Genomic DNA, 21,811 nt, shown 5'->3' with positions numbered 1-21,811 from the left:
ATTAAAAATTGCATTCCGCGTAACGTGCTTTACGATTCCCAATTAATACGAGAATCGCGAATGTAACAAAGGTAATCGCAAAGTAATCGCTGTCCGACTACGGTGTGGACAGACACGGGTGCCACGCGGCTCGTAAACCTCGCGGTCGTGCATGCGGCTGATCGCGTCGGAAATCGTGATCAGGCACGATTCACGCGCCCCGAAAATGTTTCTTTCGAAGAAGGGGTTGTGAGCGCGCGCGTGCAGGGAAAATTATGCGCGACACCTGTTCGTGTACGATAACGCGCGACCGGAATTCACGATTCCGTTGCAGCGCGAAACGTTCTAAGATTTGCGAACGACCCCCACCGTTTGAGCATTTTCCACCTCGTGCCTTGCTATCGCGGAATTTTCATCGTGTTATTCGCGATGTGTGGTAAACATTGTAAGAATTACTCGCACACGTGGTTCGATTTTCTTACACACTGGTTGAAAACTGAAGCTCTTACATTCTTTCAGTCACATCTTCCTTTTACCCTTAACCCCTAATCGTGCATTCCCAAACTGGCCTCCAGCAGTTACTCCCTTAACCAAAACGTTTGCTCGATCCCATTGCCTTCTTTTCCCAAACACTCTTCGTGTATCTGCGAATCCGATCAGACTTTGGTCGACGTTAACGTACGTTTAACGTGTTCGTGTCGAGATGCGCGAAAAAGAGAAGCGAGAGTAAAGAATGCAGAGGAAACGGTCCAAGATGAGAAGCAAAGCGGAGGAAAACAATAGTCAGTCCGGGTAAAGAAAGAATTTCGTAGTTATCGACGGTGAAAACAGTGGATGCATCGATAGTTCCTCCGCGGGAGCCGTGTGCATTCCAGACGTGCATTATTCGGAGACAAGAACGTCTCCGAGGACACGAAGGAGAGAAAAAGCGGTGGAAACGGGCCGAGGAAGAAGCCAGCTTCCCTTCGAGAAATGTAGCCTCATAAGTGTCAAGCGCATTTTCCCGTGGCACTTACGAGGAGACAATATCGAGCGAAGAGCGGTCTCCAGGACACGAGCACGTAGCTGTGTATTCCGCCGGCGGTTTTCGCTCCGGTCGGAATGCACCGCTCGGCCATGGGACACAATGCCCTCCATCTGCTCCCCGCAGGGATGATACATCGGGGATTAATTGAACTGTCGAATATTGACATTCCATTGAAAACGGTGCGTGTTTACGTCGCGACGCGAGCATCGCGTGTCGTTGTACCGTGTCCTTTTCATGGACACGTTTTGTCCTGTACCTCTTCGGTCCGCTCCATTCCACCCCATCGTGTCGCTCCATCGTGTCTTCTTAATGAATATTTTACTCGTTCTTTTCGCTCCTAGATTTCCAACAGATAGGAATCTAGGCGGCTTTGAGTATTTTAGAAGAAGACTCGAGAAGAGTATTTAATCTCTCCTTTCTTGTTGTGTATATTCTTTGTATGCACGTATCCCTGTACCATTGCATCAGTTAATCGAAAAAATAACGCTAGCAGCCTCTTCGTTCAGCTATAGAAGAACGACCATGCCCGTTTTCGCTTCCTTCGCGATGCACCAGACCGTTCGATCATTGGTTTCGAGTCTGCGGTCGCGACCACGTTTCGGATTTCACATTCTGGCGTCTAGTCGGGGACGTGCGTCGGACAGTACTTTATTAACCCACGTATCCAGCGTGCAAAAGGACGCTGTCAACCATTATGGCCGCGGTCGCAATGACAAAGAACACCCCAGAAGGTATACGCGTGCAATTGGTTATCGAGGAAAATCGACGGCGGGTCTCGCTACCGAACAATCAGCAATTAGCTGCCACGAGTGCGTCTACGTCGAACGAAAACCGTGGGTATCGTTTCTCCGCGACATTTCCAGCGTGTCTCAGTCTGTTATTCCTATTTTCGAATATCCAGCATGTCGAAGCGAACGAGCCAACGCTCCCCTCTTCTGGAATCTGTTTTCCTTTGATTCGTTGCGCTGCCAAGTGGAACGGCAAACTGTCCCTGGTCAATATTGACTATTTCGTGTTTCTCGACAGCGAAAAAAGCTGGTTCGGCGCAGCGATCCGCAGTCCATTTAACGTCGACGCGCTGAAAGCACGAGCCACTTTGCCCGTAACTCTCTATGGAATATTTCATCTTTGAAACGGTAAAGAATTTTACTACGCGTTTAGGTCTAACTGGGAAAAACGTGGATCTTGTATCTTGTGATTAACTATACAGGCATAGTTGTCACAGTAATATTAAGTTGAACCAAAAGTTCGCGCGTTTAAGTGGTTTCAGTTTGTGCAATTTCTAAAAATTATTCTATTACGCAAATGTTGTATATCATTTTGTAGCTTTTCAAAGCTCTTTCATATTTAATTATTAGCTATATTAATTTGTTGATCGTTTAATTTCTTTTTTTATGGAAAATTTTGAGATTCGAGTACTTTTACGTCACTATCGGAAGCAAGAGTTTAAAGCTACCGAGGCAGCAAAGAAAATATTATATTCAGTAGCTTTAAACTCTTGCTTTCAGTAGTAACGTAAAAGTACTCGAATTTCAAAATCTTCCAGATCAAAACATGTACTGGATTAGGGTGTGTTCGTAACTCGAGCGATAATTCTATTTGGAATCGATCCTCCAATCTCTGCGTTTGTAGGATAACCGAAGCATCGCGATAGGAATCGGCTATGCTACGTTTGGCAATAATTAATGATATAATAATGTTGCTTGGCCGACGATGAAAATTACTCTTGCAGAGCATACTTTGAAGTCCAGCGAGGATAATTGGCCGCGCTTCGCCCGGTCCAGCTTTCAATTATTCGCGGTGGATCCAAACGCGGACAAAGATCCTCGGAGCTGAAAGAAGAGCACGCGACCGTTTTCAAGTACCAAGACAAAGAACTCGTTAAGGCTCGATAAAAATTTTACGTCCAGACCCCGTCGAAGTTCTTTTGAATTGGTAAGTCGGCACGACTTCCAAAGAACTTCATCCGACGACCGGGAGAGAGCCGAGATTGAAACGATTTATCGCGCGAGTTCGCCATTTAGAGGGTATCTGTCCTCGGTAGATAGACCAGGGGGACCTGGAGAGATTACTTTCGGATGGGATTGAGATTCGGCGATGGAAATTCCTCGAAATCGTACGCATAATTTTCTTCGAATTTCCTCAATGTAAACAAAATTCCAAAGACTCGACCGGTATGCAAAATTCTTGCGTCTCGATTCGGGATTTTGCTCGAAAAATATATTCATCTATCTAAGCTATCGAGCTCGTGTTTTGCGAGCTTTGAAATATTAAGGGATCCCGTTGTTAAGAAATTAAGGCGTAGGAGAAATAGCTTCGGCGAAGAAAGAAGCAATTCTTTTAGGAGGAAAGCAACATTTTTGTTGGGGAAGAAAGAGGAAGAAAGAAGTAGGCAGGAAACGCGTTCCGCTTCTCTAAGCTTTTCTCGAGCTCCAAGGAAATTAAACCAATTAACCACTCGGGTACGAGATTTTCCTTCAGCTGGCGGTCGTCCAGCTCCGCGTTATTCCCGTGTTTCTGGAAAATCTACTCGACTTCCGGAACGCAATGCGTTACCGATGAATAGAAAGGAAGGTCCTACTGCATAACTATTAACCCATTCACTGACAAATACAACATGTCACGTAGCTCAAATTGATTGAAAATTTATCCAGGGATAAATTTATAGACTTTTGAGTCACGAATTATTGCAGAAGAAGATCGTAAATTTTCTCTTTGAAACAACAAATTTAATATCCAGAGCGTTAGCAGTTATTACGACAGTTAACTATTCGTTTTTTTGTCTAGTTATATTTATCTCTCCTACCGACCAGCAATTTCAAGTTGAAACAAGATTTCAGCGACGCAAAGAATCACGGGGAATACTTTCGTCTCGCTCGGCGTAAGCAGGAACTTTCGGGACAACTTATTTCAGCTAATGGACGAAGTCGAGTCAAAAACTTTGCCTCGCGGATTAAAAGAGTCCGTCGTTTTGTGTAGAAAAAAACGTTTCATATGGAAACGGAAAATATTTTCCTTTGCCCTTTCATCATTCTACGTCTGACAAATTACCCTAACGTCAGTCGCCGCAAAGAGTAAAGGGAACCAAGGGCGGGGAAAAAGTCTGAAAGTTTAACGTTCGCGTTGCTCGAGCTTTTCACGGGATCCGAAGTAAACGTCTCGGTCTCCTAAAAACGCACGAGAGTCGAAGAAGAACCGACGTCCTTCGTTCGCGGAATTAAATCCGAGCCGGAGTTTTCCTTGGTTCTATTAAACAAATAATTAAATCTCGGTATTAGCTCCGTAAATATTTTTCGATACAATTCACAAGTGGTGGTCGTTCAATTAAAATGGAAAACGATTTCACCTCCTCCGATTTCGCATCCTCACCTCCCTCCCCCTCATCCTCGGCTTGAAACATTTCTCCGTGGCAAGCTATCTCTTCAATTTAATTGAGAAACTTCATCAGCCGTGCCGGCAACATCTTGCGGCTCGATCTGTCGGGTAAATGCAATATTTACTAATTATGAAATTAAATATCGAGGGACCGGGATTCGTTTCCAACGAATCTGTGAAATAAATAAATAAAACGCTCCGGGGAGTTGCGGCTTTGAAATTAGAGGATGCATCAACGGCTACGACACGCGCGAGATGTCTAAATTAATGTTTCGAGTGACTAAATTAATTAAATTACGACGGGGTATCGTTGAATTGTCGTTATTAATTAACTGGAAGAAATAGAAAATAGGTAAAAAGGATAGGAGATGCATGGAATGCAATGATACACGAGTTTAGGTCGCGATAAAGAAATTAAAAAATGCAACGAGTACTAATTATTATAATTGACTGGGAAACCCTTTCTTGAAATAGAAAATAAGTAGAAGCTACGGAAAACGCATGGAATGCAATGATACACGAGTTTAAGTCGCGAAAAGTAAGAATAGCGAAACGGAAATTGCGATAAAGTTGGAATTAAAAAATGCAACCCGTGCTCATTATTCATCGGAGGTGGTAAATGTCCGCGTATTTCTGAACACGGGTGCATTTTGGTTTCGATTTGGATGTACATCCCACGAGCAATCACATACGGAATTTTTTAGCGTGGTTTCATTTGCACGGACGTGTTGCGTCGGGAATAAATACCGGATAGAGCCAGCGAACAAATCGTCGACGAAGGAAAAAATGAGAATCGAATTTCAGTGAAATTTCCGGGAAATTTCTCCGACATGCTTTAGGCCGTCGAGTGGTTCCATCGGGTTTCCTTATCCATATCGCGAAACCTTCCCACGCTTTGGCGTACGGCTGCGGTTTTCCGATCGTAGCATTGTGCCTCGCGTTGTATCGCGCGTTTTTCCCTTCTCTCCCCTCGGCACTTCGGCCCCGAACACTCTCAATTCGAGCTGATTGAATCGACCGATCGACTCCACGCCAGACGAACCATATTCATCGCTGTACGCGATTTCCACCGCCCCATTATTCCCTTTCATTACTATTGCCAGGAGTTACGGTCACGTGGGGAACGTGACGTGTGCGAAGGGATATACCAGTCTGCCTCGATAGTAGGTTTTTACTTCTAGTTCGAGCATACTTCAAAGCCAAGAATCATTCAGTGTTATTAAACATTAATAACAATTACGGCTAGGAATAAGTATTCATTTCAGACATTAATCGAGAAAAATGATCGATATTTTAATATTTATTAAGTGCATCAACTAAATATTAATTTCTGACAATAATTAAATTAATTTGTAACAATAATTGTTTAAACAATGACCGAGAATATGACTTTTCTGTAATATTAATGTTTCACGAATTATTTTCTCGATGAATCGACTTCGAATCGACCTGGCACAACATGTCACGCGGTTGTTGTTCGCCCTTGCGCCACTCTTCTTCGATAGCGAGCCGCGACCCTCTGTTTGGGGGTTCTAACGGTAGAATGTTATTCACAGGACCATGTTTAGTAAAAATATATGTAGAAAAAATTGTTCACCCGCGGAAAAGGTGAGCCGTGCCTAAAGGGTTAAAAGAAAAAAAAAACACGCGTTCCTGTCCACGTAGATAAAAGAAATTTATATTGCCGTGAAAGTTGTTGATATCGTAAGACTTCAGGTGTTCTTTAAAGCGGTCGAAAGTTAGCGATTAGCGAACAGAGGCGCAGGTAACACAGGCGATGTCCTCGAAGCTAAGCAGACTCCGACTTTTTCCCCTAACTTTCTTTAAGCGAGTGCAAATGAAGTTTGGAACAAACTCGGCGTAAAAAAGCCGTGGGATCTCGAGTGGCGTCTCGGTACCGAGCAACCGGTAAGAACGTCAGCTTGTTTCTCGTCCACGCGGCCCCTGTCTACGGTCAAAGAGCAAATTAGCCGACATCCTAAGTTGTCGGGGTTATGCATATTACTTGGGAAATTTACTTAATCTTTGAAGGCGCAACATCATGGAACATCGGTTATATTCTCGCATAAACAGACTCCCAGGAACAGCAACGTTAAAAGAGAGAAGTATTCGGATCATTTAACTTGCGCGATCTCTGTCGACGGTTCACGAGATCACTATCACCGGCAGGTAATAGTCAGAAAATTTCAGAAACTGCGTTGTATCTTACGTACCTTTAACGTCACCTTCAGTTTTCTTCGTTAACCCTTTAATGTATGACAACGTGAAATCGACGTGCTCGATTTATTTTTGCAGAGTTATACACAATACGGCACGTCACGTTGAGAAAGGGCTCAAAATGTCCGTCTATCTGCCTTTCTAATAAACACTTTTTTAATTTTTTATCGCGACGTAGAGGGTTGCGCGTTAACGACCTGGTTTTACCATGCAAATGTGCGAACTTTCCCACTTTGGGCGAGCAATACCGATAAAGGGCAGATCGTAGATTTGGCAAACCGGAATTTTATTTCCCTTATCGGACACGTTGAGATCTCCCACGCGCGTTTCCCTTATGGCATCTCGTTTCTCATTAATTCAGAGGGAGAGAAAAATGATCGTATCCCAACCTTTTAACGTCGCCATACATATTTGATATACCGTCGAGTCCTTCCATCGCACGCAAAACGTTCGCGTCGCGAAAAATTGAAATTAAACATATTAGTGCAGGAGTCTACAAATTTTTCTCAACTTGACATTCCATTTTAACGATCTGAAAGTTGACGTAAATTAACCAGAACAAAAAAAAAGCAAAACATAGATTTCGGTAGGACAAGACAACCTCTTCCGATTGATTTAAAACATTAATACGACAGGCGGTATGCTAAAATTTCAAAAAACTTAGTTGTCAATCTAATAGATATAATACAATACATCCATAATGAGGTAAGAAAAAGTAGCAACTCTGTGTGGTTGTAACAATGTGACGCGTTAAAATTTTAATTGATCGTTCGTTCGTAACGGGTCAATTATACGTTATCAAATATTTCGTGTCCTGGTCAAAAGGAAATAAACATATCTGTTGACACGACCAGTTAAAAGTACAATATTTTATCGAAACAAACGAAAAAGCAGAAACAGAACACCGAAATTCAATATAATTTCGCGAAATGTTCACGTTGCACCAGCGATATCTCTTCCCGGTAAAAAAAAAAAAAAATTCCAATCGGGCCTTCTCCCCGCACTTCCGGGCTGACTTTCGAAACGTTTCGCGTTTTATCGAGCAATTTGCAACACCAGAAATCGGTTTACATTGTGCCCGGGCGACGGGCCGAAAAACGTGTCGGTAATATTTGTATTTGTTCGTCGCATTTACTCGATTGGCGTAATAAAAATCGTCAACATTTTCGCTCGGGAACAAGCGAGCCCGCGGCACGGCGAAAAAGAATTATTATCGATGCTGGTATTGCTTGAATGGCGTTTACGCGAAACAATGGAAAAAACTTGTCGCGTTCGAAAATCCCCCATTTCGAGCATTACAGACGCTGATTTATTCGCGACGGATCCGAGCTTTCCCGATTAATATTTCAAGCGTACATCGCAACTATTGCGGCAATGATATGACGCATCGTTTCCGCGTTTCCGAGTTGTCTCTGTTCCAACTCTTTGCTTCGGGTCAAAATTGTTCGATACGTTGAATTCAGGCCTTGAGAACCACAGTGGCCTAAGTAAAATGTTCTTAAAAATTGTGTTATGACCTGAAGCGCGTAGCTGATAGGATGTTTTCTAAAACCAAAGTGACGTATACTTAATTTTCTGAATCATTAACAGTTGGCAGCATAGAACTGTTCGATTTCTCTTTATAAACCGATACCATAAATTTGTAGATATAGTCCGAGAGCCTGCGACATAAAATTTCGGCCAATTTCATTACAAATATCCTTTTGCTATTTGACTCTTTACTACTAAAGAATAAAAATAATCCAAGGCTGGCGGAGCACAAACGGTGCATCGCTCCCTTAGAAAGTCGGAAACATGTAAGAAATAACAGTATCTTTGACTGAAATCATTATTACTGAAATTTTTAGAATGTATTGTTGACATACCAAATTGCATAAAAAAGTTGGTCTGGCAGATTGTAAGCGGTGCTAAATGGGTGCTAATGATTTTAGTCAAACTACTTCGTTTTTCCGACAAGGTTTTCCGACTGCCAGACCAACTTTTTTATTCAATTTGGTATGTCAACAATACACACTAAAAATTTCAGTAGTAATGATTTGATTTGGCCAAAAATCAAATTATTATAAAACGCCATAGTGAAGCGTTGCACCAATGAATTCATGCCAGACCAAGCATTTCTGAACTAGGGAGACATACCATCTTAGGAAAACAGGTTCATTTGTGTAATGAAATGAGTCACCCATTTCTGTCGCGGGCTCTCGGACTAATAGGCTGCTGTGGTTCTCATGGTCTCGATTGTTTCGCTGTATTACCAAAAAGAGAAATTAAGAAACGTGGAAGCATAGGTATCTCGACGAGGGCGCGGCGAGGAGGTTCGCGAGAGAAACGCAATTTCAATTGGCTTCGTTTTCAACATCGTCGAGCACCGACAGCGATAAAATCGCGAATACGAGATTTTGATGGGGTATGACGAAAGAATCGAAAGATGAAGGAAACCCTCGTCGATATCTCTTTTTCTTCCCGATAACTTCCGCACTCCCGCCCCCCTCTTTTGGCGAAGAACCCTACCTCTACCGTTCAGGAGGTCGTGAGCGCCGTTAAACCCTCGTTCTCTCCTCCCCGTTTTAATATGTTTCTGCCTTTTCGCTCGATTCCACCTTACAACCCTCGTCGTAGATTGCGTCAAGGTGACGACGAACGGGAGAACTTCCCTTTCGCTCGATTTCACGAGTTTCGCGACACGGAGCAGGGAAATCCGTGTCGACGGTGTCGCGATGGCGTCGCCAAGCACCGATAAGGCGTCGCTACTTCGATGACAACTGCCACTGGGATAGGAATCCCCCTTCGAGACGGAAAAGTTTCCGTGGATCGCGTCGTATTCGGCTAAAAACATCCCGTAAACAAAGAGTGTAAATATTTCTCAGGAGCGTGATGCGTATTAAATTTCTTTTTCTAATATTTTACGTAACCTAAAGGTTGAGACTTGGCTCATGTTCTCAGAAGTATTCGTACCTCTTGTATCTAATAAAGAAATGTAAATTAAATGGAAGGTTTGGTGTTTCCAAATTTTTCGTATACACGTGCAAAGTTTACTCGTGTACATATTCGTTTACTTAAGTTATATCAGCCCCATAAATGTTCGTACCCTGTATATTTAACAAAGAAATTGAAATGAAACGAAAGGTTAGACATTTCGAAACAAATTTTTCACGTACGCATGTAAAGTTTATTTGCGTAAAAATCATTAAACCTATCGTTTAATTTAAGCCCAAATGTCTTCAGTAGACATAAAGAGTATGAATATAAATAGGACTGAGTGTACCCAGATTCATTGTAAAGACAAGTAAACATGTTGTCTTGAACGACAGCTACAAACGATCGAACGCAAAGATACGGAATTAATTTCCATACTGATTTTGTCGAGGTAATACGTGGTTAGATGTAAATGAAATATTGTAATACAAGAATCGGCGAGTGTCTCAGCAACGACTCAATAAAGTCCTCCGTCCCTCCCGACGTCGATAAATCATATTCTCCGCAGACGCCTTGTCTCTTAAAAAAACACTTCCCGTGACGCGTTCCAACCCTATAGTACACACAGACGTTGGCCCCACCCACGCGTCGACCCTCGATCCTCATCCATGGCCGCAGTTTACTTAGCATTGCTGATGCACTATCCCCATTCCGGCCTTCTGTCTGGTATACGGGCGAATAACGCGGGAAAATCGGGAGCTAAAGGGTAGCAGGGGGTGGCGGAACTGGGCGAGGGTAGAGGGTGAACGTCGAAGATTGTGGATGCAATTGGGACGATCAATCTGTTTGAGAATGGATAGTGGCTCGCGCTTTAATTAATAGCGCACCATCTACGGGACCTGGAGAGCTACCTCGAAAGGGTTGCGAAAGAGCACCTGTTCGCATCCCCTCCGTGATAGTCTGGCGCGTTTCGACCAGTTCGGTCCAGCTACTTCGATATTTCATTCCCTGGTTGGGAAAGAAGAACACGAGTTAAGCGATTAATTGTTTCCTGGACGCCTCGCCACGCCGCTATCATCGCCTCAGGCACAATTGATTCGAGAACATGGTAGATATCGTGGAAGATTTAGATTCACCAGAGGAATATCAATTATGGAAAGCTGGTAGTGTAAAATATTGTAGGAGTGAGAGTGTGTGCGCGTGCGTGAGAGAGAGAGAGAGAGAGAGCGTTAGCTATAGGATGAGCATAAGTACATTGTAACGTAGTTTTAGTTTAGTTTAATTTATGACCAGGCCACTTGGGCGGATGTTGTCCAGGCGCGCCTCGACGAGGTCGCCTAGGACAAGGTTCCCCTACCTGGAAAAAACCCTGGGTAGATTTTAACTTTAAGGGTATGTAGGAGAAGAAGCGTGGCGGACAGAGCTGGTTGAGCGATCGAAGGGTAAAGACGGCGCGAATAGACGTAGAGCGGATTGCAGAGCGGATTCTGTTTATTTCAGTTTTGTTAATAGTTTAGTTTAGTCATTTATAAATAAAATAACATTTAATCTCCTACAATATAAATATGATAGAGCATCGAATTCTGAATAAAAATGGACTTTTATTACCCCTAAACCTAATAGGTAACGAGTAATTTCACTTTGTTACTTGAAACTTTTCTTCGCGTAATATCAAGTTGGAGATTCTTTATGTAGTACTACGCGAATCAGATCTACCAATGAATAATACTCTAGCACTCTAATCAACCCTCAAACTTTCAACGCGTGATTCGTGACATCGGACCACTCGCGAATATGTTTTCTTTCTCTAACGTCAGTCTTCTTTCAGGTCGACGAAGGATCCAATCGACCATGGATCGCCCCGTCAGGCGAAGATCCGCCTGCGACTCAATCGGCCAGCGTCGCTTGTTCGTCGACGAGCGATTAACAGCGTGGCATTTGCCGCAACAACGCGACCGCATGCTTTTGGTTCGACCGAGTGCAACGTGTTGCACACACGTCGCCTCTGGATATTTGATTCCGAACACATTCAATCACAATAATGGGACTGCGGCAGGAGGGAGATGAAAGCTAGCCGGATCGAGAGCGAGTGGAAAGGCGGATAGGACAGTGGAGGAGGGTCCAAGGTGTCAAAGACACTGCTGATTTCGCTGCAGAGGAACGGGAGCATCGAGAAATGCACCCGTCTGTCTGAGGTAATGTTTGCAGAAGTAGGAGAGTCTAGGAAGGTGGATGATGCAGTGGAAAAGAGATCGGAGGAGATACCGATGGGAGATGCACACGTGAGTCGTTCACTGTTCAAATCGATTAGCTCCGCTTTTTGAAAAATCTTATTTAACTTTCAGACCTGAATTATTATTTCTTTTCTAATAATGTAATTTAATTTGTATGGTTAACTCGGACTAAAATTGGTATGGAAAACAATTAAAAAAAAAACAAATCCTAAGGAAAACTGGTCTTCCTTCATGTGCACGAATAAGGACATTCGATAGCGTCGGAAATTTTTAAATTTTGTGTCGTCGATTGTGAACGTCAGGTCCGAAAGAGTTAAGGTCGGACAAATTCCTGAGATGGGATAACGTAGATTTTGAATATTAAATGAACCGTTTCGTCCTCAAACATTGACCGAATACAGCAGGAAAAATTAGTTATATTTTCAGCCGTGGCACTTTTCACAGCCGCGAACTTTAAATTTGATTAAGAAGTTACAACAGGAAGCCTTACTTTCGCTCTCCCGTTTCCAAAACGTGGCCCAATCAGCTTAGATATCACTTGAATGAATACCTCGAAATTCACCTATTAATTACCAGTGGCATTTTATTATTTTAATGTAGCCCATTCTACGTCTGTGAATAGAGTTGTAGAGCTATATAAATCTGCCCTGAAAAATCTATGACGGGTGGTAAATTTTAATTAAACGTTCAACTGCGCCAAGAATACCAAGACCCATTAAACCGATAGCTAAAATAACACACGGAAGCTTAGAGGGGGCGGGGAGGGCAATATAAATGAAAATAGAAGATACAAATAATCCCGTACCAAGGAGAAGGCGGATCGGTGGCTAATCGACGATAATATTAGCCTTCCTGGACAGTCTGGGAATACGTCGTCGAGTTACTTTTCTTCGGCGATTCAATTACGCCTTAATTGTTCGGGACGGAAGCAGGACCGCATTAAAATTGCAATCATCCGGTCGGAGATTTTCTCGAGAACCTTCCGCGAAGAGTCGCTCGGAAAATTGGCTACGAGTCGTCACGCGATCGCCCTTTCCTCGATCCATTTTTTCGAAGCTGGGAGAAAATCGGATCGAACGATCGCAGAAGTGTTTCTCAACCTTTCACGACTCACGAATATGCTTTAGATAGCCTAATAATCGCGTTACAAGTTTTTTTAAATGTTGACTGAAAATAATATTTTCTTTGTTGCTTCGGTAGCCTTAAACTCTTGTTTGTAGTAGTGAGGTAAAAGTACTCGAATCCTAAAATTTTCCATGATATTACTAAAGCGAACAAAAATTAAACGGTGAATAAAGCAACGTAGCTAATAATTTAATATAAAAGAGCTTTTCAAAAGCTACAAACTAATGCACAACACTGAAACAACATTCACGCTAATCGATGGCTTCCAAGTTTTCTGCAGATAAAGAGTTCAGCCCATAGAGTGTTAATATAATTTACCTCTCGAGCACGACTCTTCGACGAGTCGAATAACTTTGTCATAAATTTTCTAGCCAATGTATCCGATCGACGCACCTGTTGTGAATCGTTTAAGTCGCGGAATTCGGTCGCCGGCGTTTCGATTCCGACTCGCGTCGCGTCTTTTCGAGCGGAATTATTTCGTCGATGAAGGACGGTCGATTAATCCGTCGGCGAAATTCCCATCTCGAGTCGTCGTGGCTCCTCGGTTTCCCTGGTAACGCGGGAACGATGCTCGACGGACGGATTGAGAGTTAATTATCGAGGAAAGTAATCTGGAAAGTGCAAATGAATGTCGCCGGACGGGATTGCATTCTTCCCGCGAAACGAAACAGGAACGATGAATTTTCTCGCGACCGCTGATTCCTCGGCAACAGGATGCCTCGGGGACGATAAAATTCAAGGGAGAGGGTTCTCGCCGTTCCACAATTAGTCCGTCTCAATTCCGAGGCGGAAGACGTCGCGAATTAACGAGCAATTAATGCGGGGCTCTCGAACGTTCTTCCGGCGGAGTCGCCGCTCCTGATACAGCTCCCTTGTTATTCTTCTTATTAGAGCTCTAATATCGTTTGTACTTACCTACTGTTCTCTTTGTTATACCTCAACGTTCCAAGCTGCTTTCGTTCTTTGGTTTATTTAACGAAGAGCAAAAGGCTCAAATCTGGCAGTAATGAAAAACAAGGCAGCGATATAGGAATCGAGTTTCCTGCGAGCAACATTTGGAACGTAAAGAAATTTCAAACTTCTCCTACTGAGTTACACGTGTTTCGATAATATATAGGAATTTCTTCAAAATTTTTAGTAAAATAATACATTAGTTAGGATGTATAGAGGAGAAACTCGAAGACAGGATTTTACGTCTATTTTCTTATGTTTAATTTTGTTCGTGTACGATGATCGAAACAAAAGGGGTAACATGTATCCAGAGGTATAATTGAACAGCGAAATATACAAAGTGTCCGTTTTTCGGCTACCGCCTATATCGTATCACGAATGACGAGTCGTTAGCAGATGGGTCGGTGGCTGACAATTATCAAACTTTACCACTTAAAAGCTTGGACCCACGCTTTTCATGAATGTTTCGGTTGCATCCGCGATCATTATCCAACGGAAACGCGTTTCCCCGAGGCGCATTGATCGAAACAGACAGCCATTGGACTGTTTAATGACGAAACTGACCTAATGGAAGGTACATTAGGATGTTATGTCTGATTGGGGGATGCTCGATAGAGGGATAGCGGATACCACGGGCGTCTATGGGGTTTCCTAAATGTCCAACCTGTTTCGATTAGTAAAAACGAAGCTTGTGATTTTAGTATTATTTTTTTTTACTATACATGTTCAAATTAGGGATACAGTCAGCCCCATATTTATTAGAGAAATTTGTTTAATTTAAATGAGTGCTTCATGTTTCTAAATAAAATTGTAATTGTAAATGTATACATGTGTGAAGTTTATTCATGCACATATTTATAATGGAAAATTGATTTAGAAACATAACACCTCTCTCGAGAGGACATTTATTCGTACTCAAGTTGACCAGTCATATTAACATGAAAAATCAAATACCAATATAAAGGTAACCTGCAGAATGCACTCGCCTAATATATCAGAAAAATACAGAAAACTACAAAAGGCAATCGTCGTTATCCAATCTCCAGTTAATTTAACCGTTGTGAAAGTGGATGTCGTGCTCGTGTAACGGCCTTTCTTGCAGCTCGTGCGGCATCGAGCTTATCACGGATTAAAAGCGGTAATAATAACAAAGCGTTGATTCTTTCCATTTACGATCGTGAATTACGAGCCGGCGGGAGATGAACGGGCTTCTCATTATGAAGTATGCGCTATCGCGAATGACCGTCTAATTGAACCGTAAACAACCGAAAATTTATTACAACAGCGATAACTCGATTCGCTAAACCCATACGCCCGAGCTTTTCATTTTCTCGCAGCTACGAAAGCATAAAAATTAAAACTTCGGGCAATTTGTTGCGAATAAACGGAGGTTAAAGCCCCGCGAGGAGAACGTAACGACCCTTTGGAAACCGCGAATAAATAAGGGTGAGTTTGATCAAGAACCCTGGAATGCACTGTGCCTCGCAACTGGTTTCGCTGGAAACAGTGTAAAGACCTTTTAAGCATCTTGGCAACTTTAACTAACGAGCCGAACCATTGCCTACGTACAATATAATCTCCAGAATTTGTTTTTAATTCCATTGACTCCCTTGAGTACGGGACGATTTTTTCTGGAAATTCAAAGTGGCGTAGAGATTAGAATTTAGAAAAAAATATCAGCTTCTAGGTAATGATAAGACGAAACTTTTTTATATTTACAGTTTGTTCATACGACGTTTAGTTTCAGAGATAAAAAATAAAAACTTAGCAAACCTTTTTCCTGAAATTCAATTTCTGGAACGATCGTCTAACTTTTCAATTTTTATTTTCGAAACTAAGCGTCCTACGAATAAACTGTAAATATAAGAAAGTTTCGTCTCATCGTCCCCTATAAGCTGATATTTTTTAATAATTAATTTAACGAACATAAACATTTCTCTGAGTCCATTTCTTCGCAGTGAAAGGGTTAAACGTTTCGACATTATGCTTGATGACGTTATCTAATTGCAAAGTATGCACGTAAAATATTAGCTCGACGTAGCTAGATACCTAAAATAGCAAAGATGCCAAGGTGGCCTGTTTCCATCATGTTACGTATTCAACCGCGATGCTGTTATGTTGCCGTTCCGCGGCGTTTCTCATATCGTATGCATGCTTCCCGGTACCGATGCTCTTCATCTACAGCGGTAGTTGAAATCGATATCCGCACCCTTGTCTATCAACTACCTCAGAAACGTGGCCGTACGAGGGATCATAAATTATTCCCGAATAGCAATAAAATGTCGCGAGCGTTTCCCGGCGAGGATTTGCAACTCCGTGGCCAAGACAGTCGCGATTATCGAGACGGCAACGCGATATTCGATACGTTTCGATTATGCGAGGACCCTCCCCCATTCGAGCAATCCCCGAACGCCCGCTGGTCGAGAGATTGTTTCGACGACGAGCGATGTTAATTACTCCGTGTCCCGATTCGTGGGATTCTGGGACAGCTAACTGGAGCGTCTCCGAAGCCAGGGACGAAAAAGCACGCACGCACGCGGGAATTCGAGGACGCTCGTCGAATTACGCACTCGAACCCGTGCACGTGGAGGATGCTTCGCTGCATTTTTTTTTCGCTAAAAGCTGAAGATGCGTCCGTCAGACTGCTGTCATTTTGGGGAATATAGGTCTCGCGAACAAGTTCGACGAGGGACGATAAACGAATAAGAGTACCTACGGGTTGATTGGGCCCGAGTAAGTGTTTACCGAATTGCTTCGTTCTCGTGATCAGATAAGATAAATTCTCTCTAACATTAATTTATCATTTTTTATACGGAGACGTACCGTGAATCTAACTTTACAGATTAATTTCAATGCAACAAGCCACCGTCGAAATAAAAATACACGGTGCCGTAGGGTTTTCAACGATTTTCGTAGCCACATAAAATTCGCTTTACTCCCATTTCGCGTTTACTGGGGGCCAAAGGACAGCAAACGTCGGAAAATCGCGGCAGAGTGGTGGGTACGATGGACCAGGTCAAAGTGCCGGTTCGTTTCGAGTTCGCTACGTTTCAAACTCCAATTCAGCCCCGACAGGAAAGGGTCGCGGGGGTGTCGTGCGGTCGTAAATGTTACGATTCTCTGGAATCGACTTAAAATGAGCCCGAGACGTTTGTGCATCTGTCGCGCGACCCGTATATGCGGCGGGAACATGCAACCAGATCGTCCTCGGTTGTTTCGCTCGTTTAACTTTCGACGCCGACGCCTACGAAGTTCGGTGAGTGGCGTTTAATGAGAGTCGCGCTCGGGACAGTATCGCGTCCCACGGCATTACGTCGCTTTCGAGGAATCAAGGTTGCAAATCGACCGTGTGAATCGCCAGAACGGTTGGAAATGATTTTCCACGGCTGGGTTTGAAGAGCCATGGGCTCGCAAACGCGACTTCGTTTCAAGTATTGAAAATGGGGCATTAGTATTAATTAATCAAATTATTACTAGGGATATGAACCGTATATGAAACCAAGAGTCCGTTGTAAATTGAACAGTTTGACATAGAATATATTACTGTTGAAAATGGGTTACAAAAATTGTTATTAATGTTTCGTACTTTGTAATACTATCATTTATCGAAGACACGAACACGTGAGCTAGTGCAATGATACAATAATTAAATGTAGAGTCTTTATATAAGCGAAGTCTTTCCCATTTTTTGCTAGTCCTCGAAGTGGTTTTGTAGGACTGTCAGAAAAATCAGGCCATAAGTGGTCTCTCTGCATGCTGCCATAACCCAATGGATGCGAAAGAAACTATAAAAATAAATCTTCTATACAGAGTCTTTATTCTGCTCGTCTCCGTCGTAAATCATTCTGGACATCAGACTCCAAAAGTTGAGTCGAGGTTGAAACAATTTCCCTTCACTGTTAAACACGTCTCACCGTCCGTTCCGTGTACAGGGCGATACAAAGGCGACATGAGAAAATTTACAGTCGCTTTGAGCACAATACGGCTCAATCGAACGTCGTTATAATCTACTCGGGTCGGGTCACAGTCACTTCGGGGTCCAATATTGCACAGACCGCGATTACTTCCTCCGCAATACCGCTTACACCGTGTCCACTGTTACAGGGCTATAACTACTTCCTAGAAGGGCTGTTTAAACCTCAACCACTTTGCGTACGACGCTATTCCCATCGCGACTATTTTGCATCGAATATCGCTTGGACCGCAACTAGTTTGCCCCTTTAACGGGGCAAAGCTCGTTACTATTTCGACCTTCGGCCGTTTCGCATTCGGTGACGTTTACCGCGACTATTCCGTGCTCGATATCGCGCGAACCTTGACTGCTCGCGTCAAACGGTCGTTGAAAGCGGAAACAACCATCGCCTGTGACTTATTAAACAGTTCGACGCACGCTCCGCGGCTCCAGTGCGTTCAAACGGGCTTTATCGAGCCAGCGATTTTTGTTATTCATCGACGCGATAATGGCGTAGACGTTTTCGACCGTAGTCTCCATTGAGAACGACGGGTGACATTAACCCTTCGTGCTTCGAAGCCATTTGGGTGTATTCATTACGGGTAACTTGAAATGAATTCAGATACAAGTTCACGGTAAACCTGACGACATTTTGGTTGTACCTATCTTTATTGCGAATGGCCAAATGACTGAAGTAGACTTCTCGATTGAATGCTGAATTCAATAATACACGAAACAATCGAATATAATCAGTATATTGAAACAGAAATATTGGAAGAGGGGCATTCGATAGGTTGGAAGCATTGTAATGTGGAGAAATGGTAGGTGTTCAGGCTGATTTGTAATAATATGACCACTATGTAACGACTATATTAAATGTTTTAAATATAAATTGTTATCGAGAGAAGATCGTTCACATCGAGCATTCTGTCAAACGCATTCTCTCTCTTTCTCTATCACACCTACAGTAAGTTCAGCGTTAATATACGAAACTACTATATTTTAACTGTTATTAGGTTTCGTGGCCAACGTTACCGTCGCCCTCTGTACATTCGTTCCGATAATTCTAATAACTGCCCGTGTCGTTTATTCTCGGCTCCGAGCGAATATCTCTTAAACGTCACTTGGACGGTCGGAATTAAGCTCCCGAGTGGCCTTAACGAGCGCAGATTTCGTTGGTTCATCGAGAAACGGGCCGATACGCGGTCCCACCCGTATCCGCTATCTAATCTGCCCTATATCTTTCGCGGAACGGCGGAAAAGATCTGCCGGTGGTGGTAAATCATTCGGGCTAATTTCACCTAATCTTTATGATGGCCGTAAAATAACAATTCCGGGCAACTGGGTCGCTCGACGGGGCGGATTAATAACAGAAGAGAATTCCCTCTCTTTCCCTTCCTATCTCCCTCTATCGCTCGCGCCAGCGTACGTTTCTCTCTCCAGCACGAGATCCCGGGTATGCCGCGTAATACTTAATGCCAGCGAAGGGCTGCGTCGCTTCGTATCCGACGTTTACACGGCTGAACACGCGTATTAGAGGGCGCGGGTTCTTCCCGCACGCAAACAACGCGAACGTGTGCGCCCCGCGTGCGGAATCTAAGCTCGAGCCCGTGATGTATTGTCGCTGGGATTATGGGAACGTAACGCGGTCGGGTTAAGGGCCACACTTTCGCGCCACCGTTCGAATCTGTACATATGAGCGTGCTTTTGCATACGTACGTCCTGATTATTAATCGCGCTCGCTCGTAAACTCGGGATAATTTTCCCGTGCGCGCGCCATCCATCCTTCTCTCGGTGTTTTCCGACCCGAATTTCCTCTGCAGGAGCCAGGGGAATTTTGGGGGCAAGATTCGACCAACCCTTTGTCCGGCAGGTTCCAATTAGAACACTCTCGAATATTCTTGCTAGTGTTAACCTGGAATATTCGGAGTCGAAGCTTTTGGGGATTTTAGATTTATGGCTTTCGCGGGTACTATTCCTTGTGGTGTTCACGGCTTCTGGGAGAGTGTCGCGTTCGATTAGGTCTTGGCGGCGATGTTCCGCAAATGTACCCTGTGTCTTCAGGGCTAGGTAGCTCCGATACTGAAGCTCCCTTGGTTCAGGATTAGTGATGCGCACGAGACGAGATAAATTTCCATCTCGTCTCGATCTCGAGTAAATTAAAGATTTTGGCGTCTTGGTATAAAGTTTAAGGTCAGCTTCGAGCTTTCGAGACGGAAGCTTCAGCTTGAGAATACGATAATCGAAACCTTTTGTTTCCCAAGCTTTTCAGGACAGACAGCTTTCCTTGGCGTCGACCTCGCAAGCACAGCTTTTTAATCCTGTTATTCCGAAAGTGCAGCTTTGATTCTTACACGGAATCAAAGTTTCTCAGCGCGAGACTTCTACGACATTTTCAGAAAACAATCGAAAACTACTTTCCACGGGTATCGGGATGGTAGAAAAAAGTTTCGATTTTTTCCCTGGAACGATCTAACTTCGTCGAATTTCGCGATACCGCCGATCCTGATTTATCGCCCTCGCGAAAGGATCCACGGATAGTATAAATGTAAAGTGGATCAAAGATTATCGAACAAGCGCAGAGAAACGGCGTCAGAAATTCCTGTCGAAATCCCCCGATAACCCAGTTTCTCTGCGCACGTGGACTTTTCCCATTTCCCATTCCCCGTTACCCGTATACCCTCTATACATCTCCAGGCTACACTTGTACAGCTCGATTCACGTAACGCGAGTTATTTGCGTGACTATGCACGCTGATTTTATTCTAAACAATTACGTAAATTTTAAATATCTCTAAACACCTCTAATATCTCCCCACATCCCTTAACGCCCCCTACATCCCTTAATGTCCTTTAACACCCTCTTACATTCCCTGACAACTTCGAACATACCCTCACAAACTCTAACACCTTCCATCACCTCTTAACATCCCCTAACGCCGTCTAACATACTCTAACGAGGTTACCAGATACTCCTCGTGCCAACCGACTCGCATATCATGTACTCCTGATACCAACACTGCTTTACACATTCGTATCAGGAGAATATGATGGCGAAGAGGCGGCACCGGGAATTCTTGGTACGTATCAAATTCTGTCCCGAACTATACTCCTGGTACCAGGAGTACATGACATGCGGAGAGGCACGAGCGGATATTTGGTACGTATGAAATTCTGGCTGGAATTTTACTCCTGGTATCAGGAAAACATGATATGCGAAGAGGTGACACGAAAAATTCAAGGTACGTATCGAAATTTTGGCCAAACTTTACTTCTGGAATCAGGAGAAACATGATATGCGAAGAGGTGGCACGAGGATTACATGGTACGTATGAAATTTTGGCCAAATTTTACTCCTGGTATCAGGAGAAACATGATATGTGAGGAGGTGGCACGAGAAATTCAAGGTACGTATCGAAATTCTGAACAAATTTTACTCCTGGTATCAGAAGAACATGATATGCGAAGAGGTGGCACAAGGATTACATGGTACGTATCGAAATTATGAACAAATTTTACTCCTGGTATCAGGAGAAACATGATATGCGAGGTGGCACGAGAGATTCGAGGTACGTATCGAAATTCTAAACAAATTTTACTCCTGGTATCAGGAGAAACATGATATGCGAGGAGGTGGCACGAGAAATTCAAGGTACGTATCGAAATTCTGAACAAATTTTACTCCTGGTATCAGGAGAAACATGATATGCGAGGTGGCACGAAAAATTCAAGGTACGTAACGAAATTCTGAACAAATTTTACTCCTGGTATCAGGAGAAACATGATATGCGAGGAGGTGGCTCGAGGATTACATGGTACGTATGAAATTTTGGCCAAACTTTACTTCTGGAATCAGGAGAAACATGATATGCGAGGAGGTGGCACGAGAAATTCGAGGTACGTATCAAAATTCTAAACAAATTTTACTCCTGGTATCGGAAGAACATAATATGCGAAGAGGTGGCACGTTTGCGCCTACGGACAGGCAACCTGTCCGACAAGTCTGTCAATACGGGTTGCCTAATTCAAGGGGCCAAGT

The 21,811-nt window shown here is 43.4% G+C and overlaps 1 protein-coding gene across 3 annotated transcripts in view; it reads right to left on the bottom strand.

Annotated features, from left to right (window-relative positions):
* LOC128877385 (beta-1-syntrophin) overlaps positions 1-21,811 on the bottom strand; it is a 323,668-nt gene that overhangs the window by 32,437 nt on the left and 269,420 nt on the right. The window lies entirely within an intron of this gene.

This window comes from Hylaeus volcanicus, chromosome 5 (genome assembly GCF_026283585.1).
Source record: "Hylaeus volcanicus isolate JK05 chromosome 5, UHH_iyHylVolc1.0_haploid, whole genome shotgun sequence".
Classification (NCBI taxonomy): domain Eukaryota; kingdom Metazoa; phylum Arthropoda; class Insecta; order Hymenoptera; family Colletidae; genus Hylaeus; species Hylaeus volcanicus.
This window is presented reverse-complemented; position numbering and strand designations above follow the sequence as displayed.